This window comes from Dreissena polymorpha, chromosome 15, assembly GCF_020536995.1.
Source record: "Dreissena polymorpha isolate Duluth1 chromosome 15, UMN_Dpol_1.0, whole genome shotgun sequence".
Lineage (NCBI taxonomy): Eukaryota > Metazoa > Mollusca > Bivalvia > Myida > Dreissenidae > Dreissena > Dreissena polymorpha.
In genome coordinates this window covers 3769093-3793926 of record NC_068369.1, presented here as the reverse complement: position 1 = coordinate 3793926, position 24834 = coordinate 3769093, and the positions used below count along the sequence as shown (strand labels likewise).

Sequence of the window (24834 nt, the reverse complement as noted above, 5' to 3'; positions counted from 1 at the left end):
AAATTTAACCATATATTCAAAGTTACTAAGTCAAAAAAGGGCCATAATTCCGTAAAAATGACATCCAGAGTTATGCAACTTGTCCTTTTACTGTACCCTTATGATAGTTTGCGAGTGTTCCAAGTATGAAAGCAATATCTATGATACTTTAGGGGTAAAGTGGACCAAAACACAAAACTTAACCAAACTTTCAATTTTCTAAGTATAAAGGGCCCATAATTCCGTCCAAATGCCAGTCAGAGTTACATAACTTTGCCTGCACAGTCCCCTTACGGTAGTTAGTAAGTGTTGCAAGTATGAAAGCAATAGCTTTGATACTTAAGGAATACAATGGACCTTAACACAAAACGTAACCAAAATTTTCAATTTTCTAAGTATAAAAAGGGCACATAATTCTGTCAAAATGCACGCCAGAGTTATCTAACTTTGCCTGCCCAGTCCCCTCATGATAGTAAGTAAGTGTACCAAGTTTGAATGCAATAGCATTGATACTTTCTGAAAAAAGTGGACCTAAACGCAAAACTTAACCAAAATTTTAAATTTTCTAAGTATAAAAAGGGCACATAATTCAGTCAAAATGCACGCCAGAGTTATCTAACTTTGCCTGCCCAGTCCCCTCATGATAGTAAGTAAGTGTACCAAGTTTGAATGCAATAGCATTGATACTTTCTGAGAAAAGTGGACCTAAACGCAAAACTTAACCGGACGCCGACGCCGACGCCAAGGTGATGACAATAGCTCATAATTTTTTTTCAAAAAATAGATGAGCTAAAAAAAGACTCCTGGAAGCCTTAAACAAATTTGAGTTGCGGGAATTTTAGTGAGTCAGGCGGGTAACTCCAAACCAACAATTTATTAAGGTCAGCCTTATGTATAAGACAAACAGTTTTACCTTATGTACAGTCATAATCATTATATGTACCTCATAAAGATATGCCCACCTTTTTTACAGACCTCTTTAAAAAATAAAAGATTTTTAAAGTGAAAATAAATAATATGTGGAGACTTTAATTGTCATAGTATTCAGTCTGCCAAACTTACTTTTTTGTCTTCATAGCCCCCATTGGCTATGAAACTTCGAAAATGTCATAGCCAGAGAAAAAATTTCATAGCCAGAAAAAAATCCTAATTTCAAATCTATTAATAACACACATTCAACCGTACACTCTCTATAACATCTAAGAGAGATCACTTATAATTAAGAGATGTAACCAAGCGCTGTCACTGTAAGAACTTACACCTTAAATGCGTAAATTGATTATTCATTGGTTTATTTGCTCTGATTTTTTTCATCGCAATTCAGGCAATCTATATTCAATTTTTTTATCGCCAGAGCCTAGATTTCATCGCATTGGCGAACAGGCTATGGGTTAATTTTGCAGACTGTGTATTAGATGTTAACTTAAAGTATTACAAGGGGCAAAATTGTCACAAAACCAGGTTTTCAATGTGAAAAAAAAAAGTCAGATAAAGGGAGACAACTAAAACTGAAATGATTTAATCAGTTCAGTTTTAGTTGTCTCCCTTTACCTGATTATTGTTTATAATAAACCCCATTTGTAGCAAAATAAATATATTTTTAGTCGTGGTTACCTTAACCTTGGAATTATTGACGTAGTTCTTTCGTGCCACACACCGTCCCATAATGGTGAACAAATGTGCCGAATGATTTTAAAATCTCACAATGAATGACATAGATATGGCCCGTACAAGCTCATTTATGGCCATTTTTGACCTTTGAACTCAATATGTGACCTTGACCTTGGAGATATCAACGTAATTCTTTCGCGCGAAACACCGTCTAATGATGGTGAACAAATTTGCCATATGATTTTAAAATCTGACAATGAAGGACAAAGTTATGGCCCAGACAAGCTCATTTATAGCCATTTTTGACATTTGAACTCAATTAAATTGTGACCTTGAACTTGGAGATATCGACATAATTCTTTCATGCCACACACCGTCTAATGATGGTGAACAAATGTGCCAAATGATTTTAAAGTCTCACAATGAACGATAAAGTTATGGCCCGGACAAGCTTGTTCCGCCTGCCAGCCCGCCCGCCGACATTGGCCAATCTAATAACCATTTTTTTCCTTTGGAAAACCTGTTTAAAAATTATACATCCATGAACAATAATTAAAATGCAAGAAAAACAATACTTGCAGAAACCTTAATGGCAAAATCCAACAATATACATGGAGAAACATAAATAGAGATACATATAAACCATTACAACATGCTAGACTTGATTTTTTCCTTACTTCAAAAAATCTGTCATCAAAAATTAGAAAATCTACTATTGATTCATGTTATAAGTCAGATCATTCTAACATTGACTTAGAAATAAGTTTTGAGGATATAGTACATGGAAAAGGGCTATGGAAATTCAATAATTCACTCTTTAAGGATAATTTACTATTTAAACTGTATGAAAATGTTAAACAACACTACTGTTTACCTATCAACAAGTTAGAAAACAAAAAATATTCACAATACACTGTAACTCCAATATAAAGCGGATGACGGGTTCCAAGCCAAGCAACAGCGTTATAAACGGACAGCGTTATAAGTTTTGAGCTCATTTATTGCAGGGGGAAAAAAAACAGGTAATTAAAGCCTATATTATAGGTCCTGTTTATTGCCATGCTGTGTTGTCATCCGCAAATACATGCATATAAACTGAATTTTATCGTTAACAGTATACATACCATTTTTCTTATGCGCACATTTATCCGACAATCCAATAAAGTTACAACATCACTTAAAAAATAATAATCTTGAACTTTTATGACGATAAATATGTTTAAGAGTTTTGTAAACACCAATGCATACGCCATTTTTTAGAAGTGTTAAGAGAACAGTGTATTAGCAGAGCTTTCATTGGACGAGCGAATTAAAATTTAGATTGATACATGTACAAAAAAATGATTTATTGCGTATTACGCAGCGTGCAAAAAACGTGCTTTCCGGGGAATTTCTAATACCGGACAAAAATGGAAGTGAATCTCTGTTAACAATTACACTGTGTTTGCATGTAAATAAATCGTCTGTGTTATTTAATTTATGTCTAGAACACGAAACTGAAAGATTAAATGCCTAAATACTAGAATGATAAATTGAAATGACAGAAAAACTTTTTTTAAACTGTGCACAGTATATTTAACAGTCGCTCTTTTAATATAGTCAAACTGCAATCATATCAAAGTAAGAATGTTTTAATTGTTTTTATTTGATAATTATCCCGCTTGCACTTAAGGCCACCATTTTTTAATAAATTGATTTACGGGAGCGCCGTCCATATATTTACTATCGGCAAATTTTATTGGCTGTTTTAAATACATAGAATAAACCAATCATATTAATGTTAAAGTAAAAGCTTTGTTTGGGCATGCAAAATGGCGTGCTCGAAAGTTTGGGTTGACAACAATAATAATGAACAGCGTCCGCGGCATTATTTCAAAATAGAAATTGTCGCAAATTACATGGTCAAGTCAAACATATAGAATATTGGATAAAATGCGAATTGCGTATTAGATGGACATATTATACAGTTTTACGTAGCGATGTGCAGCTGTTGATTACATCATTTTAGCACGAGGGTCGACAATTCAGAACAAATAAATTGTGACTCTCTGCAAAAATGGCAAATATTGCAAATATATAAACGATGGAGATCATACATTTAGAAGGGATTACTGAAATGCAAATTAAAACATGTGATGATAAACGATGCTAAAAACGTTTTCGATGCCTACAACATATTTATTAGTATCTACTCAGTGGATATATGTAACGAAAACGAGTGTTTGCATTCAGTTTACTTGCAAAGTTAAAACATCAGGCAGGATTCTCGTTCAAAAATTGGATAAAGCAACATGGTTTCATTTATATGTTTGAGCATCTGTTTATAATCAGATTCATATGCATATATTGCTTTATTTTGTTTGTCATGCTCTACAGTTTACTGAAACAGCATGGAACTTTAATGGAAGACAAAGCAAAATAAATATATTAATTTTAAATAAAGTTAGTTAAATACATCAATTACCATTAAATGTGCTTGTTTATATTTTTATGTTTTTCCCTTAACTGCCTCTAATGTGATTAAATGTTTCTCTCAAAACCAGGTATCCAGAGAACGTTTGCCCTTTTTTGCATCAACTGTGTGTTAAAATGCCTTTTTTGAAAGTAATACACCATGCCCCTTTGCCCTCCTGGGAAAAACACTAATATGGTGTTATACTGTTAAGCGTTCCTCAGATTATAACAGTCTTGTCAGAAACATACATAATTATAGTATTCTACTGTAACACAGTTGCGTTTATATGTAAATGACATTTTAAGTTCTTTTCAATTTTACAGTTTAAAGTTGTCTTGTGTTGGACTCTTTTTTTTCATGAATGCTACTAGTATTCAACATTGATTTCTACTCAAGATTACGAGGGCTGAACGGAAGACTGTTGTAACTCATATTAAATAAAGAAGGAGATACTGCATAATTTAAACAATAAAACAATTAAGTGCCAGATTACACTTTATTTGATAAAAACAAACACTGAGTGATTTCTTTTAATAATGTTTTAATGTACAATTTTTTATTCAATAGCAGACAATGAAGACATTCCACAAGAATTAAGATTAAAAAGAAATGTTCTTGAAAAATGCATTAATAACACTATTTCTATTGCTTTTAGTGACTAACTGTTTTCATAAATAAGATATATAGTTCAAAACTAACGTAAAAAGTTGGTTTATAAAAATAAAAAAAGTTGACAAGTTTAAACTTTTCTTTATATTTTTTTTTGTCGACTGTGATTTTTTTCTTTTATTTTTATTTCGACCCCCTACCCTATTTTTATAAACAAAAATCCCGTAAATCAATTTATTAAAAAATATTGGCCTAACTTACCGTATTTTACCATGCATAGCGCGCAGTTTTTTACCTTCAAATTTCAAAATAAAAATTCAGTGCGCGTAATACATTGACACAACACTTTCCTGGTTGCTAAATTGCGAAAAATCCATTTCGTAATCGTAAATCTTCACAATTGCCGCCATTTTTTTTACTATTGCAGAAAAACTACACCCTACAATGTTATAGACTGAAGGGGCCGTTGTCGAAACAACAAATAGCGGGAAGGGTAGGTATGAACGGCAAAAATTAAAAATTAAAAGATGAACAAGAGTGCCAAACTGTCACAAGATACGCCCGTTCGAGGGTTTTGGACACCATGCTCAATGCTTGAAAGTGTCCTCAAGACCTAGTTATTGACCCGGCATGACCCATATTTGAACTTGACCTAGATATCACTTAGATGTAACATCTGACTAAATTTGGTGAAGATCAGATGAAAACTACTTCAATTAAAGAGCGGACAACATGCTTAATGCTTGAAATGCACTATGTGACCTCGTTTTTGACCCGGCATGACCCATGTTCAAACTTGACCTACATATCATCTAGACACAACTTCTGACCAAATTAGGTGAAGATCAGATGAAAACTACTTCAATTAGAGAGCGGACACCATGCTAAATGCTTGAAATGCACTAAGTAACCTCGTGACCTAGTTTTTGACCCGGCATGACCCATATTTGAACTTGACCTACATATCATCTAGACACAACTTCTGACCAAATTTGGTGAAGATCGGATGAATACAATTTGAATTAGAGTCCGGACAAAGTGGCGCCGTTGAAAATGCACTAATTGACCCTATGACCTAGTTTTTGACCCGGCATGACCCATATTCGAACTTGGCCTATATATCAACTAGATGCAACTGCTGACCAAGTTTGGTGAAGATCGGATGAATACAATTTGAAATAGAGTCCGGACAAAGTGGCCCCTTTGAAAATGCACTTATTGACCCTATGACCTAGTTTTTGACCCGGCATGACCCATATTCGAACTTGGCCTAGATATCAACTAGATGCAACTGCTGACCAAGTTTGGTGAAGATCGGATGAATACAATTTGAAATAGAGTCCGGACAAAGTGGCCCCTTTGAAAATGCACTTATTGACCCTATGACCTAGTTTTTGACCCGGCATGACCCATATTCGAACTTGGCCTAGATATCAACTAGATGCAACTGCTGACCAAGTTTGGTGAAGATCGGATGAATACAATTTGAAATAGAGTCCGGACAAAGTGGCCCCTTTGAAAATGAACTTATTGACCCTATGACCTAGTTTTTGACCCGGCATGACCCATATTCGAACTTGGCCTAGATATCAACTAGATGCAACTGCTGACCAAGTTTGGTGAAGATCGGATGAATACAATTTGAAATAGAGTCCGGACAAAGTGGCCCCTTTGAAAATGCACTTATTGACCCTATGACCTAGTTTTTGACCCGGCATGACCCATATTCGAACTTGGCCTAGATATCAACTAGATGCAACTGCTGACCAAGTTTGGTGAAGATCGGATGAATACAATTTGAATTAGAGTCCGGACAAAGTGATGCCTTCCGCCCGCCGCCCGCCGCCCGCCGCCCGCCCGCCGCCCGCCCGCCGCCCGCCCGCCGCCCGCCAAGGGGTTTCACATAATACGTCCCGTATTTTATACGGGCGTATAAAAAATTGTCTTTGTTGGTGTTTTCACACTTCTTCATTGATCGCATTTTTAGGGGCTGTTTCGACATAAAATGAATGCAGATAAAGGTAGGTGCGAAGGAGTTGTGTTTCGCAGGATAAGGTAGGTGTGAACGGGGTCTTTGCACTTCGTAATTGACATTTTCATCTAGCAATGTACGAACTAACTTGTTGAGTAATTTGAGACGCTAATTGGCATTTGAGACCTTAATTGACACTTGAGAACATGAAAATATGCATTGGCACCGCATTGTGTATAAATATTGAGCGTTCAACAGTGCAGTTTCAAACGTTCAATTGCTATTGCTTATACTACATCACAGAAAGAATATTTGAAATTGTCAGCCCCAACTTTATCTTGAAATTGTCAGCCCCGCTATATCTTGAAATTGTCAATCAAGATATTTACAAGATACATCTTGTAAATTGCCCCTGAACATCCTTGTTCAAAATGGGTCGTGTACGTCAATCGTACACAGTAAGAGAGAAACTTGATGTAATCAAGTACGCCGAAGCTCACGGCAATCGAGCAGCTGGCCGCGAGTTTAATGTCGGCGAGTCCTCTGTGCAGGAATGGCGTAGGGACAAGGCCAGCCTGATGAAACTGCCGCGAACGAAGCTGGCGCAGCGGGGGTCCGCTGCACACTACCCGGAAATCGAGAAGCAGCTGCTCTCCTGGGTAGAAAAGCGACGCGACAGGGGCATAGCCGTATCAACTGTTGAGCTTAGAATGGAGGGTCGACGACTGGCCTGTCTCCTTGAAGCCAAAGATTTCAAAGGGTCAGCTCGTTGGGCTTATGCTTTCCTAAAGAGACATAACCTGTCCATTCGAAGACGGACCCACATTGCTCAGAAGCTGCCAAGCGACTACAAAGAAAAGTTGCTTGAATTCCAGAGATTCGTCATCAAACAAAGAGTCAAATATGAGTTTGATGTCTCGCAGATTGGAAACGCCGATCAGACGCCTCTGACATTTGACATGCCAGCCAACACCACCATTGCGACGAAAGGTGGCAAAACCGTATCTATAAACACAACGGGGAACGAAAAGAACAGGTTCACCGTCATGCTGGCATGTACAGCAGATGGTGGAAAGCTCCCCCCGTTTGTTGTTTTTAAGAGAAAAACACTGCCAAAGGGCGTCAAGTTTCCGGCCGGGATAGTAGTCAGAACGCAGGCAAAGGGATGGATGGATGACCACCTGGTCAATGATTGGGTTAAGACCGTCTGGGGTAGACGACCAGGTGGTTTTTCGAAACGCAGCCTTCTTGTTCTAGATGGGCTTGTTTGAGCCATAAAATGCAATCCCGGTGTTTTCGCTCCCCGGCTTTGCTGCGCCTCCTTAAAGAGGAATACATGACCACCCTGACGATCATCCCTGGTGGCTTGACCAGCGTCCTGCAGCCTCTTGATGTGTCGATTAACAAACCGATGAAGGTCTTGCTGCAGAGACGCTGGAACCAGTGGTACAGCGAGGGTGACCACTCCTTCACTGCTAAGGGGCGCATGAGGAAACCAGAATTAGAGGACATATGCCAGTGGATCGTTGATGCTTGGCACGAACTTGACCCCAACATCATTGTCAAGGCATTTAAGAAATGCTGCATCTCAAACAATCTCGACGGGACCGAGGACGACGCTATCTGGGAAGACCTGGCAAAGAAGACTTCAGACACCCCTGCGGAAGAGGACGAGGACACCACAGAAGACTATTACGAGGCAACGCCAACCGGGATGACCGACGATGACATGAGGAAGTTTTTCGACAGCGACAACGACACCGATGATGAAGATTTCGAAGGTTTTGACGCATCAGACATCGACGGACGACCACTATAGACAACGCCTAGCCCATCACGATGACAACGGCCCTTTTTAGGGCCACCATATTCTCGAGAGAATAATCTTTAAAATTGTCGAAAACATAGTGCTATGCAACCCATGCTCCAGATCGTTTAAACGCTCCCTTCTTTAAAACACAAAATTAAGCTCCCGAAAAACTCCGATTAAATGACTGCACAATATAAAAATGGCGGCCATTTTCGGCCCAATTTTCAGGCTTTTTGGTCTTGAATTCTTTTTTTTCCCCATTTTGGCTTTAAAAAATCGCATGCGCGTTATACATGGTAGCGCGCTATAGGTGGTAAAATACGGTATTGAAATTAGCGCACCAAACATGATGCACTCTGATAAGGCATACATGTAATAAACACTTACAGGCGAGTTGTTCACACCTTTATTGACAATACAAAACAGATTAACACCAATTTGCTATCGGTGTTGTTTAACATCAAAGCGATTAAAATCAGTTAAACAGATGGTTGAATAAAGCAATCAAGGTGTGATTGATGCCATCTTTGAATTTTCTGAAAATTCATGAAGTTGCATAACATGGATTTGACAAAGAAATGGAAGGTTGGATAAACAAGAGCACCGCATAACGGGTGCCACGCTCGGCTACGGGTATAGTTTTTGAATAAATGAAAGCTTGTCAGAATTTTTTTATTTTTTTTATTTTAGAGGTCACAGTGACCATGCCCTTTAACCTAGTGACCTAAAAATGGGTGTAGCGTGTAGAACTCATCAAGGTGCATCTACAAATGAAGTTTCAAAGTTGTAGGTGGAAGCCATTTGATTGAGAGCCAATGTTAACAGGGGGCTTTCTGCCTTGTTTGGGAAAAGGAGTCTGACCAAATTGGGAATTTTTTATCGACAAAATTGGTCATTTTGGGAATTTTTGCTTCGATGAAACAGCTCATTTAATTGGGAAAAAATTGTGAATTTATCATGCTTAAATAGTTCAGTGGTTTAACAAATAAATTTGTTTTTGTTTGTTATTTTGTCTTCATTATATAAACAGATGCAATATTGGGCATGTTCAACATTTATTAAAGTACTGCAGTTTTGTTTTTCAGTGTACATTCAAAACCTTATTGAAGATATTTTTGACCAAAACAAACACTGGTTAGTCACACATGTTATAAGACACTTCATTCTTAAAAAAAATAAAAAAATAATATTTCCGTTTGGGATCGGGTCCATTTGCTTTGGGAGTGACTCCGTTTTCCGGGGGCGCAGACAGTGCTGAAAAACCCCTGGTTAAGGATTTAGCACTACACCTACGGCGGACGACGAGCTGGCTATGACAATACCTTGGGTTTTCTCCGAAAACGCAGAGCTAAAAATGGGATTTAAGCACCCCCAGCGTTATATTGGACACAGCGTTATAATGGAGTGTGTTATATTGGAGTTACAGTGTAGCAACATACAACATGTTATCAACCACCAAATATTTCTTGAAACATTTCTTATGGAAATTATTATTATCACATAAAGCTTAAGAGAACAAAAACCAGGAATCTACATTAATAAAGATCAAAGCGCTGAAGGCAATGAAGTTGTTCGATCTCTGAAACTACTGTATTTTACCATGCATAGCGCGCAGTTTTTTACCTTCAAATTTCAAAATAAAAATTCAGTGCGCGTAATACATTGACACAACGCTTTCCTGGTTGCTAAATTGCTAAACAACAAATAGCGGGAAAGGGTAGGAATGAACGGGGTAGTAACAGTTTTGACAAAGATAAAAAGATGAAAAAATGTCTTTGTTGGTGTTTTCACACTTCTTCATTGATTGTTCATTAAAAAAATTGAGGTATAATAATCCCCGCGTCGTCACGGTATTGTTTGTTAACGTTTTTGTTGTCACGAAAACTCGTTGATTTAAACACAAAACGTCTTATTTGAACTGACGCTAATTATTTTAATCATATTTCTCGACTTCCCCTTTGCTTTTTTTTGATAATTTAATCCAATGTTTAATGTTAGCAATTCCGAAAATTTGCACTCTATGTGAATTGACAGTTTGACGTCATCAAAGCCGCTTCCTGTCTGAAGCAATAAAGAGACAAGTTTCTCGCCGACAAAATTGGCTTCCTTTGTCTAGCAATCAACATGCCGAACCAATCGTGTGTTTGTTCCTCAATGGCAATCGTTCAATTAAATAATAGCATGTGCAAAGCTCCGCCTTCGAACCTTTTGCAGAGAACGGAGGTGGAGTTTAACAGTTAATTTAGCAAGTTTTTTACGTTAATTAATTTCCGATTTGCTAAAATTACTCTGCCCTAAGCATTGAAATGATGTATACATTTATCAATGATTTTCCAATCTCTGCATGTATATGCTACTGTGCGAGTAAACTAAGTAGGTTACAAACCAACAATAGAGATATAGACTCATTTTATTTTCTTTCAATAGAGACAAACAAATGATATTTGTCTAATGGCTTTACGCCGATAACGTTAACTGTATGGAATTGAGTGTTCGGGTTTATTGTTTGTCTCACTATAAATACTTATCAACTAGACGCAGTGAAGGCGCGAAATACCGGGTCAAACTGGATTTAATGGGGAGCATCTCTTAACCCTTTCCCTGATAGACTTCTTATCTGATCTGCCACTCCAGGCCAATACCAGTCCTGCTGTTCTGATAACAGTGACTCCATATACAGCTGATAAGCCTGACTACACCATCTCAATAGGGTTATTGGGAAAATAATGGAAAAATTCCCAACTGTTACACCTGTCTTGTTTAGGCTTAATTTTCACTTAGTTCCTTGCATTTCACATCATTTGTGTCAACGTAAATATTGTAGAGAAATAAATTCTCCTTCCAACCATATAAATGTTAAGTCTGTATTCTAAATAATAATAAGAGGATATAACAAGTAATAAAAGCGTATGCGAATGCAACAGAAAATGCAGTGAGAACCCCACCTTAAAATATTGAATTGTATACTGAAACATTAGGCGATTAATCTTTTGATTTGTCGGCTTTTTGTTTCATTTCAGACTCCATGCAGTTTTCAGATCATAATCTCTGTGCTTTATTACCCGAACTCGTTAGTTTCTGGACACGTGTGCTACTGAAAAAAACACCGGGATTGCATTTTATGGCTCAAACAAGCCCAAAGTGTCTAGTATCCCGTGTGTTTTATCCCTAAATGTTAGATAAGCACGCGCATTATTAATTATTATGTTGGTCAGTACAAAAGGCCTACTGAAAACCGCTGACTGCGTCTTTGTTTTATTGCTCAATCAAGCAGCGATAATCCAATATCCTGTGTATTACAAAAACACCAACTTTACCAACGTGTCGTCTGTCAAAACCATGATTTTATATGTCAGTAAATATATCGAAGTAATTCTCGTAAATGATCTCGGAAACGGGACTTGCTTTAAACATTTATCATTACGATATTTATTTTCATAAAATAAATGAGAACCAAACAAACATACACAGACAACATAAAATATAAATAATTATGACAAATTAAATGGAAAAAAACGTTGGTTTATTTTCGAAAAATCACTTTTACTTTCTCCCAATTTCCAGAAAATGACTTGTACATGTTGCATAAAATCTAAATATAGATAACGCTGTTAATTGGTCGTTGTAAAAGAATATTCATGAACTGTACACGGCACTTTGCATGCAATCAGATACAGTACAATAATTATGCAATATTGAAGGAACTTAAATATGAAAATGATACAGCGTTTATTTCTTTTATTTAATTCAGGAAAATGTCAAAATCATTTGCGAGATACCCCAATTCTCAAATGGAAATTTACTACGAAGCTTTTACAATGTTGTCTGCGCTACGCAGTTTTTGTGTACATGAATAAATACACACAAGCCTATTTTCGCGCGCTTTTTGTCCAAACAAAGACATGACACGACATTAAGTTATTTACACGTGTTTGAATACCCTTGTCCCGATTGGACACCTATTTCATCAAATCTTTAAATAGAAACATATGCCGAAATTCATTTGATACTTTAGAAAAATGTCCGATGTTTGTGTATATGAGTTTTCTTGAGCACTTTTGTCGTCAATATAAATCAGAATTTGCATTTGAAAATGGACATTGGGAATATACGGGATTATCGGGTAATGGATAGACACGGACAAATTCGCATGTATGCGGTAATCGATAGAGACGGTAATAAACGCATGTATCGGGGAATCGATAGACTCGGGATTATACGCATCTATCGGGGAAAGGGTTAATGGGGAAATATTTAAGTCGATGAAAAATAAAATGGGATCCACGGACGATTTGCGTAAAATTGGACATTGCGATGTTGCAATCTGCAAAAGACTATGTAATACGATGCTGTGAGTGGCAGGTAATGAACATGTTACACTGTTCAAATGTGAGGAAAAGGTTCGAATTTAATGCTTAGGGGTCTTGAAAAAACACATGCAGTGCGCGGCAATAAGGACATATACAGTGTTCTCGAGAGAATAATCTTAAAAATTGTTGAAAAAATAGTGCTATGCAACCCATCCTCATGATCGTATAAACGCTCCCTACTTTAAAACAAAAAATTAAAGCCCGAAAAACTCAGAATAATGATTGCGCAATATAAGAATGGCGTCTATTTTCGGCCTAATTTTCAGGTTTTTGGTCTTGAATTCTTTTTTTTCTCCATTTTGGCTTTAAAAAATTGCATGCGCGTTATACATGGGAGCACGCTTTACATGGTAAAATAGGGTATTTAATATTACTTGCAGTCACAGGACATGAAGTTCAACTTTTGAACATAGACCAACCAAACGGCCACAAAAAAATGCAAACACCAATGTAATTTACTTTTAATTGTCTTCAGTGGTGAGATTTTGAAGAAAAAAAACATCAAGGAGGAAAATGCCCTTGATTTACAATCTCTCATAATTTTTATACAAGATGTATGTGCGATCGATATTTTCAATCATTGACAGCTTTGACAACTTTTACAATACATGTTTCAAATCATTATTTGTAGACAATATTAATTTAAATATTGTCTGCTAAAATTCAATTGAAAACGTAACAGGCATAGAGAAATAAAATAAGCAATCAAGACAAATAGGTCCATTCAAACGTAGGGTAAGTGTTTACTGAAATTCACTTTCATTTTTGCGCAATTTTTAAGACATCCCTGTTTTTTGCATGACTGAGTATGACACAATAAAACATTGCTTTGTATCCTATTGTATTTAATATAATTTAGACTCACTCATCTGTTGGTTGTTACAATTAAATCTGAACAGTGCCCTATGAAACCGCTGTCCAATAATGCACTGTTCCTTTTACACTTCTGAAAAATGGCGTATGTTTGTGTTTATGAAATTCTTAAACACATTTATCGTCATAAATGGTCATAATTTTTTTAATAATTGGTGTAGTAATTATATAGGATAATCTAATATATATACACGTAAGAAAAGCATATGTTTACAGTTATCAATATGGCAGGGTTTATATGCATGTATATGCATATTGGCTTATGACAAAACAACCTTGCAATAATTTATGAACCTCAGAAGTTATAATGCGAATTCATCCGTTTATAATTCTGTCTTGTGACTTGGACCCGGTCATCTGCCATATATTGGAGTTACAGTGTGGTAAGCAAAATACTTTAGACATGGAGAAAATAATAATTATTATTTCTGACTATGCTCAAGTGACCATAGTCCTTAAGACATTTTTACATTTTCATTAAAAGAACATAGAATTTAACAGCTGATTTTGAAATCTGCATACACTGCAACGCCAATATATCGCAGTTGGTGGGGTCTAAAGATCGCAAGTGTGCTATATCCGGCGCGTGATATAACTCGAGAAATGTCTAACTAAATAATGTATAGCGGTTAAGTTGTCAAATTTCCCCAATGTTTTTATTTTATATACAGCGCTGCTACATATAAATTATATTGTAATAATTGCAAACCAATTCTACAATAAAAGTTTTTATAACTACATAAGTATCTGTGTATTTATCATAAAAACCAAAATGTAAATTATGTTTTCTATTTTCATGTACGATCCCTCGCGAATCAGCTAAAATGAAAAATTCTTGCCGTAAAAAACGTATAAAATACATTGTGCATAGATTCGAATTTACCCTTAGGGTAACGGTAACGATACCGTGTGTTTGAATTATATTTTATTAAGAGAAAATGTCAATGCCACATAATTGGCGAGATACTGCAGTACTTTTGTTGAAATTTACAACGAAACTTTTAACGGAAATTAAATTATCGCAATGTTGTACCAGCTACTAAATTTTTATTTACAAATAAATACATCCACGCCAATTTTCGCGCACTTTTTATCAGGACAAAGAAATTCATGACCAGTACCGAAATTTAACGACTTATATACCAGTAAACTGCCATTATTACCTTTGCAATGACACTAATCGGATATTTCCTAAGTGTTAAAAACAACCCCAGCTTGTGTAAACAACATTGTCACTAATCGACTGGTTTTCACGCCTCACTGCGTGCCATAGTAAGCCGCGAAATATGGGGTGTTAATAATAGCTAGGACCGGTTTTTTGCTTAAGTTAGCCAATTCTCAGATTAAAACATGTCATTTAGTGATCATGCTTGTGAGATTTTTGGGAGCCATAGCCAAGGCGCGATATATTGGACAGCTCCATATAACAGTCCGCGATATATCGGCGTTGCGGTGTAGTCACTACTTTCTTTTGTTGACAAATCATTAAAAATTTATAAACAATAGAAGTAACTTTTGAAAAATATAAGGCAACGTGTCAGCACTATTTTATAACATAATTTATTCATAATATAGTGTAATGCTAAGTTTACATCTGGCCACGATCTCCCCGATTAGCCAGAGGCTAAAAAATCGGAGAGCTCAACGATTAAATGGTATACTCCACGTTCTGTTACGCTTCCTTACGAAATCATCACGTTTTGTTGCTACGATCGAGCCCACGATTTGCATCACGTTCTGTTGCGCTTTGTTGCGATCAACACGATTGGCTTCCACGCTCCACCAAGTTCCGTTACGTCCTGTTAAGATCTCCCACGACAAAGCCGCTTTGTTACGAAGAAAATAAATCGGGGCAATCGTGGTGAAATTTAAGTTTGATTTAAAATCTGTCCCGATGCCCACGATGTCCCCGATTCAACCACGTTCTGTTACGCTCCCCCCTTCTCGAAAAAAAGCACTAAATGCGCATTTAATGCGCATTAAATGCACATTAAATGCGCATTTAATGCGCATGTTATTGGCACCGTATTTTTTGCTTAACAAGTGCATTTTATTCTGTTAAAAAAACACTTTTTACTAGTGTGTTTATACATTTAAGTGTATTTTTTTCCACGAAATAATACACTTAACCCTTTCCTTGACAGCCATTTAGCCAATATAAGCCTCTCCAGTTACCACAAGACCTAGCTGTCTGCTGACCAGTGGCTGATAGCCATCTTATCAATATCAGTACCCCATCTTTACAGGCATTATTGGAAAAACGCTGTTTTATGACCCTCATTGCTTTTAAACCTGATATTCTCATAAAAATTGAAATATTATTGAAAAATACACAATATGAAAGTTTAAGCTAATAAAATTTCCTTTCCTGTGGTGTAAACTGTATGTTTATACCTTAATTTATTGGTCAGTTATAGTCATGCAAAGTTGACCGTTGTGTGTTTTACTGCATTTAAATGCAAATCTCTTTCCAGCTCATATAGAAACTTTGCGAAGTTGGTGTGTTGAATCAAATACAAATAATTATATTTTGGAATATTAATTTTTTTTCTTACTTTCCAAACTACAATTCTTCTTTCTTGAAGATTTTTTTATTCTATAAAATCATTCTGCAAGCCTCAAAATTCATGTAAATTCTTATAAATAACTATAGAAAAACACAGAGTTTCTCAAACAACTTCATGCATTTTCAAAATAAATTGTATTATTTCTTATAAAATTCGTACGATACTTGGTATTTCTATTACATTAATTCACCTAATGATTTATAAACATTTATAGATACCGGTAACAATTTAATTGGATGTTGCATAATGTGCCATGAATATTCATATAATTAATTTGCATTTTGCATTTTATTACCGATCAAAATCCGGCAATGTCGGCGTCTTCAATAAGTCTTCAATTTGTGTATTTATTTGCAAAATTCCAAGTTTATTATCAAATACTGCAGTTTATCTGATCGCCGACATATAACTTTATAACCCAGAAGTCGCCAACAAACCCGTGTATTTGTGTACCAAATTACAAAACGCCGAGGTAACATGGCACGCGCGCCAATGTCATCTGAAGACTACTGCTGCGTCCGGTAAACATGTTTATTCAAAGTGTCTAGAACCCGTGTTTCTTATCCCTAAATGTTAGATTAGCATGTGCGCTATTAATTATTATTGGTCAGTTCAAAGGCATATTGAAGACCGCCGACTGCGTCTTTGTTTTATTGCCCAATCAAGCACCGATAATCCAATATCCTGTGTATTACGAAACACAAACTTTAGATAAGCAGGTGTCGTTTGTAAAAACATTTTAGTGTACATGCCATTTAACATATCGATGTAATAGTCGTATATGATCTCGGAAACAAACATTTACGATATAATGGAATCAAACAACAATAAGAATGAAATCAATTTACACCCAAATGATATTATATCCCTATGGGACGTGTTTTTTTTTTGCGACATTTTTAACGAGTTATTAATACGTTTTCGGAAAATGTCCAAATTAAATATGGTTCGAGAATAGCAGTTATTTTAGGACATTACGAAATGCCTGAAGCGCGCACATCCCGGAACGTGATTTACGCATGTCAAATGGTAAACCCTCGTCTTGATTGGTCGCCAATTGCATCATAACTTTAAATAGCAACATTACCGGATGTTTACTCGACAGTTTAGAAAAATGATGAACGCAGGTGTATATGCATTTCTGTTACACTTTAAATGTCATTTTAAGCATTTAAATAGCAAATTAAATCGTGACGCGTAAAAACGCGTATATATCAGGTAATAGATAGGGTAGTAGAAATGCGTAGATAACAGGGAATCGATACAGGCGTAGATAAGCGTATTTGACAGGGAATCGATAGGGTCGTAGAAACGCGTACCTGTCAAGGAAAGGGTTAAGTGCGTTTATTATGATAATAAGTGCGCTTAAGTTTATTTTTAAGTGCATTTATACACTTGAGTGTATTTTAAGACATACAAATAATACTCTTCATGGTCAAAGTAAATTTTTTAAAGCGCATTAATACACTTGAGTGCATTTCCAATCATTCAAATAATACACATTACAGAATTAAAAGCAAATTATTTAAGCGCATTAATACACTTGAGTGCATTTCCAGTCACACAAATAATACACTTATCAGTAACTAAAGTAATCTTTCAAGTGCATCAATACACTTGAGTGTATTTTAACTCATACAAATAATACACTTCATGGAGTATTCAAAGTGAATTTTTTAAGCGCATTAATACACTTGAGTGCATTTCCAGACATACAAATAAAACATTTCATTGAGTATTCAAAGTGAATTTTTGTAAGCGCATTCATACACTTGAGTGCATTTCCACTGATACAAATAATGCACCTTACAAAATTGAAAGTGAATTTTTGAAAGCGCATTAATACACTTGAGTGCATTCCCGGTCATACAAATAATACACCTTACAGTATGAAAAAAAATTTTTTTAAGCGCATTAATACACTTGAGTGCATTTTCAGTCATACAAATGATACACTTTTTGAAGTGTTGAAAGTGAAAATTAACCAAATTTTAAAAAAATCCCAGCATTTTGAAGTCAGCATTCATTCTTTAAATGAAAGGTTAGTGTAAACACATACATAAAAAACAAAAAGTACAATTCAATAGATAAATACACACTTTTATTAGAATGTTAAACCTTAAAAAACAAAAACAAATGTTACTTATCTACATAACAGAGAGGATTCAAACGGGCTATTGCCTGTCTGGAATTAACAATTGAAAATATCAAGCTCATACCAGTGATTTTTCTCCCCTCTGATTACCGGTAACTGATTAACAGCCAAATACAGGTGGTTTCCACTTCAAAAATATTAAAGTTTTCCCCTCCTTAATCTGAAATGTTTTCCCTTTTATTTACTAGATTTTTATATATTACATTAATTCCAAATCCCTTTTTAATATGGACAAAAGCAGCACATTTAATTCAATCATATTCTGGATCCTAATATATGATAAATGAACAGTATTCATGAATTTTATATAAATCTATACCTTATTTTTAAGATCTTCCTTTTTTGTTCATTATTGCGCTAAAACATGCCCTTCTGAGAGCCAGTACGTACAGGTTGTTTTGAATTTCCAAAGAAATTCACTGCATACATGCTGACAATATTTAGCAGCTTAGCCCCTGTCACTATATTTGTTGTTATACACTGTTCCTTACAAAGAATGCATTCATAAACAACCCTTTATAGAGCACTTCACCAGCTGATCAGGTCTGAATACTACTGTCATGGTCTGCGAGGCGCTTCTCGTGCATGATCTCATTTGAGATCAGGTCCTGAAAGATATTTTATAATGTAAGTGTTCAATATTGCTGTTATGGTAATCTTGTTCAACAGTTGCTATAAATATCATAAATTTAAATCAAAACAAGTTTGTTGGCTTGTTGTTTTTTTTTGTTTATTTTTGCAATTATAATCTCGTGATCACATGTGACTTAACGCTTTTCATAAATAATTTAAAGAAATTACGTTTGATAGAAAATACTGTTAATAAATGTACTAATATATGTGGTTTCCTTTGGCTGTGTGGACTGGTCGGAAAAGTGACGTCTTTGAATTGCAATAACCTTTATTATATAGTTTTACCTCTCAACAAATCCATCTTTTCTTGGTCAAGGACAAGCTACAGGGCACGGTTTCCCACTCCTGTTCCCCTCAAGTTGGCCTGCTCGTGCAGGGTAAAACCTGGTATACATGTCCATACATCAGGTAGTCCCCGTTTTGCTCCCTTTTTTGGCAGGCGATGATGCACATTCTGTCCAATGGATCTTCCGATCAATGTAAATTTCACCTTGGGGTTTAACCTTCAAATATAAAATATAAAAGTTCTTATTAAATGTGGGGAAAAGAAATCTGTTCATAAATGACAAGAAATAGGTATAAATAAATTTTAAGATGACAATAACCATAAAATACAGCCATAATAATTCAAATGGTGTTTTTTTCCTTAAAATTGCATTACATTTACTCATCCAGTTACATTTCCCAGTGACAATACATAAATATGATAATGATCATAATTAATTTAATTAAAAAGAGATGCAGAAATGAAAATACAAACCTGTTCCAGCTGTTCTTCAGTATTCCACAAAAAAAACGGCAGTTGTTGATCACTTTAACCACCCACTTTGAATCTTTTTTGCAACAAACTTATTGTTGATTTACACATTGTAGTAAATACACACTATTTCATCACACAAAAGTTCATGTGCTGAAAGAATTTCAAGACATTTGACACTAGAATCATGCATGCCATACGTCCCGGATTGTCCGGGACAGTCCCGGAAATGAAGAACTTGTCCCGCTGTCCCGGAAATCTGTCAAATGTCCCGGAATTTACAAAATCCATAAATACATGTACCTTATCTTAAGCTTAACTGCACCTCGAATCTGTGTATATCTGCAGCGTCTCCATGACAATGCCTACCCGAATAGGCAGACTACGCTACGTGTCAAAATCGATCAATTAACAGGGGTCCTGTTATTATATCTATTGTCTCACGTTCGCGGTCAAACCGAAAAGGCGGCATTGTTTAATGTGGTTGTAAATTGACTTTAATCTACTACGTCATTATTTCCCGCTGCGTAAGGGCAAAGGATAGTTGTTCACCCATCTTAAGTCCAATATCACTGAGTAAAAAATTAAAAGCAGTTTATGTTCGCACGTTTAACCGACAAAGAAGTTGAGTAAAAAAGAAAGCATATAAAAACGTCATCCTCACACGGATTGTCTTGTTCTAAACCCCCAGTAAACATAACGTTAAAAAAAACTATTGTGAATTGATTTGAGTTGACGATCTAACGGTACTGTATTGTTGTATTTTTTTATCATATAAATGTTATAAATGAATAAAGGCGTATCAACAACTACGCGTTACACACACCGGTCTTAATAACAATAACGCAGTGACGTCACCATCTATGTTTAGAACGCTTACACTGAAAACACGTGGCTTGTATCTAGTAACGGAAGTAGAAATGTTTAATTTGACGTCAATAGATCAAGTGTATTTCGGATAGGCTTTCGAACTTTTGCTATTAACGATGCGAAACACAAAAAAAACGTACCAAAAATGCATATGTCTTTAAATATCGCTACATTTTATACATGTCCCGGAAAATCGGCAAAAGTCCCGGACAATTTAACTCAATGTCCCGAAATTGGTCTAAAAAATTATGGCATGTATGCTAGAATTAATGTTGCTGAATTATACCAAAAAATTTAGCTCAATTTAAGTTGCTGAGACCAAATTGTTTACAAAAAATAACTTCCTGTGCTCCAAATAACTTGCTGTGCTCCAACCAATCAAAAGTGGTTTGTTTATAAACTAGATTGTGCCAGAACCAATCAAAATTCTATAAACACCCCTTTGTTTTGGCTAGATGGAGCACTGATAGGGATTAGTGTTTATGATGCTAATTGATCTCTTACCTGATCCTGATCTTATCTGATATTTATTGAATAATACACAGCACACTTAGCATATTATATTTAATTGTGAATATTTCAATATAACATACTGAATGGTGTTAGGAAATAAATATAATATTATAAATATTATTTAAATTGTCTTTTAAAATGTATGTTATTAGTCAATGTGGTAGACATTAATTGAATTGGGGTTAAATATCAGTGTAAGAAAGTTCAAATACTTGTTTTTTATGTTGTGGAGATATAATTGATTCTGGCAAGCCCACATAATTTTTTTGACACTTTCAATATTTTTAATTATTTACCCACAGCCTGATTTAGTTGTACTTTTCCCTTTAAAAGCTGCTCTACTGATTCACATATTTTATGGGCAGATAAATTGCAATAATAAGACCATAAACATTATGTGAAGATAAAAAAGAATTCAGTACAATCCTCCTATTAAACACTATATCTCTGTCCTTTAACTTCAGTTATTTGCTATAGTGTTGCTCTTTTTTATGAAGATGCACTAAAACTACACTCGTACAGAAAGAATATTGTGTTTGCAAATCAGAAGATACACTAATATGCAGGGATCATATTTTTTTCGTTTTTGTCGGTCCTAGACCGATTGGGGTCGTGAAAGACCGATCGAAAATCCCAAACAGTCGGTCCGATTCTGTGTGCTAAAATTCCCATGTCATGAAATCGATTACACAGTGCACATGCTAACATAGATCTACCCTAATTACATTCTTATCTCGAGTAGGTGTGAAAACCATTCACTGCAGTCTCTAAACCGGTCAGGACCAGTTTATTGCGTGTCAGCCGACTAGTATCAGAGTATGACCCGAAGCAGCGAAAATTCGCGCGGTTGTGTATTAGTCATGCGTGAATAACCCCGTGTCTATATCCATCGATAATTTCACTGGCTTATACCTAGCACACTAATCGGTCCGTAATGTGTAAAATCGTTGACAGTTTCTTCGGAGATGAAAACTTCAATGTTCATATTCCTCGTGGAAAGTGTGCATTTCATGCATGATACAGTAATCTTTCATATAAACAAAGAAGAAAATCGGATATTCTGCAATAAGTCATAATTATTGTGGGCGGACCTTATAAACTGAAAACACGCGCTGTAACTAAACAAAACATGCCGATACATTTTCCACCAGCGTAATAATCCGACAATAAATAAATGAAAGTTTGATTGACAGAACAGCCTAAAGTTATTTTTATGGGCGGAACTTCACATAAAATAGTACACAAGAAAAATAATATACATTGTATAAATCTTTAGTAAAAATCATGTTAGAATCAAAATAATTCGTGTACTTAATTGTTTGTTGTTGAATAACTCACGACCGGAAGTTTAGATGCGTGGTTTCAAATCACTCGTGCTTCGCACTCGTGATTTAATCCCGACGCATCTTAACTATCGGCCGTGGTTTTTTTTACAATAAACTATAACGTACACGAATTATTTCTCAACTATTTGGTTTTGTTGTTGCCAGTATCCAACCTACGCACAGACAATTGTTAGGTGCAGTGCTTGTATGTAAGCTATTATCGAGTCGACAACGATTTAAAACATCGGTATAGACTTACACAGATAAATAATAGATATTGACAACGATGAAAAAAGTCAAATACAACAGCACACGAAACAACAATAAAAGAGAAAAAAATATCATAAAACCAATTGAGAAAACTCGTATGTTCCGTTTAAAAAAGATGCCAAAGGCAATTAAACTTGAACATTTATTATACTACCTTCATGAATGGCAAAATCAATGGTATATATGTTAACGTACTTTGTCATGATTTCGGATATAAATTTTCGGACACTTTTCCCCCATTTAAATCCAGACCGATTGATGTTGCGGGAAAATATGATCCCTGCTAATATGCACAAAAAATGCATTTCATTAAAAAAGTGCACATATTGCATAAAAAGATGCACTTTGTCTACAGAAGATACACTTAAAGTACAGTAAAATACACTTAAAGATAATGAAAATACAGAAAAAATGCACTTTAGTGCACTTAATTATGAAAAAATGCAGAAAAAATACACTTTTCGGTAAAAATGCAGAAAAAATACACTTTTTAAAGCGTATTTTGTTAAAAAGTGTATTTTATTTTGAGAAGGGCCACGATCACCCGATTCGACTCAACGCTCTGTTACGATCGCCACGATGCTCTGGAATCGGGGACATCGTGGTAATCGTGGCCAGATGTAAACCTAGCATAACAGGGTATTCACTCTGACACTAATCCTTTTAACAATTATATTAACCCAATCAAGACTGAGAGAAGTTCAGTGTGAGAGATACTTTGTGATGCATGAGTGAGTTTAATTTCTAACAGTGCATGCTTTTATTGTGAGATGATTTCATAGTCATCTATTTAATTTTAAATCATAACTCAACATTTGGTCACTTGTTTGAAAAACCTTGTAAGACGTAGTTGGCTTTTTCCAATTGCCAATTTCTACAAAAAGTCTTGAGTGAGTGCATTTATTATTTATTATTAATATGTTTATATAATTGTATTTTCTTGAAATGTAATTGTATTGTATTGCATATTATTATGTATTACAATGAATTTTTCAAATTGTTATTATAATAGTCATTTGTTAATAATAACATGATTCTTATTCATGCTTCAGACCATCATTTATACCTTATAGTATTAAAAGCTTGAAACTTGAAACCCTTGCGTTATAAACTCAAACCCCGGCTACAAAAGCAATATAAGTGCTTGAACAGATTTTGAATGAAAACTCATCAAAACCTTACCCCATAAGTAATAATGATGGTATAACTGTCAGATACTAGTATATCAGTAATGGCAGGCCTTGAAGAATCCACTAGACTGCTCGCATATGCCAGTGAAGTTGACGGTCAGGCAAGTAAAGTTTGTTCAATACTCGACCGACCGGGCAAGTGCTGATTTTCAAGTTGAGAAATATAAATTCAGTTCCAGAACTCATGCCACATCGATACAAATTGCGAACAATTTTTTGAACGAACAAAACATAGGTTAAGTACACAAAGAAACTGCACTTAACAAACACTAATGACATCTAGAGTGACTTCCCTTTATCCATTACGTTATATAGCATGCGCTTAACGACTTAGATGTAAGCACGTTTAGTTTGAGGATTCTTCTACCAATCTTTACAGAGACAAAGTACGAAATGTTCCGCATGACTTTGCAAAAATTATCAGGAGCCACAAACTACACATTCTAATCCAACTCCGTAGACGCTTATTTCTATTTTAACGTGTTTTCGCGACCATCGCAAATGAGCAAGTATTGTTATGGATAATTAAGCAATCAAAATTAAAATATTAGCAGGGCGAGTACTAGATTAAAGTGAAGGACGAGTCGATTGTCAGGCCTACTCGCCCTGCAGGGCGAGTGGCTTTGGAAAATTCTTCAAGGCCTGAATGGCCTTCACTTCTTGATAATAAGCAATATAACCACCCCGCCCCTAAAATAATAATTAAACCGGAAATGTAGCCTGCCTATACAACTTGTGTAATAATCCCAATCACTCATGTATCAATTTTTTATTTTAATGAAATGTGGCTGTTGCAAGAATTTTTTTTACTATGAAAAAGATTTTGGGGTTGCCTTCAAATATTGAAATTTGAAAGAATGGATACGATTGCTTAC

General features: G+C 35.5%; 1 protein-coding gene and 2 long non-coding RNA genes across 37 annotated transcripts in view; all 3 read right to left on the bottom strand.

The window, feature by feature from the left end:
* LOC127860029 (uncharacterized) overlaps positions 1–24834 on the bottom strand; it is a 326167-nt gene that overhangs the window by 229269 nt on the left and 72064 nt on the right. The gene's annotated exons all lie outside the window — the stretch shown is intronic.
* LOC127860046 (uncharacterized) lies at positions 5569–6495 on the bottom strand. Its single transcript, XR_008039576.1, has 2 exons — positions 6354–6495; positions 5569–6197 (listed from the first exon to the last, which is right to left on the bottom strand). It is a non-coding gene; the product is annotated as an uncharacterized LOC127860046 (long non-coding RNA).
* On the bottom strand, positions 18818–19591 carry LOC127860049 (uncharacterized). Its single transcript, XR_008039579.1, has 2 exons — positions 19320–19591; positions 18818–19009 (listed from the first exon to the last, which is right to left on the bottom strand). It is a non-coding gene; the product is annotated as an uncharacterized LOC127860049 (long non-coding RNA).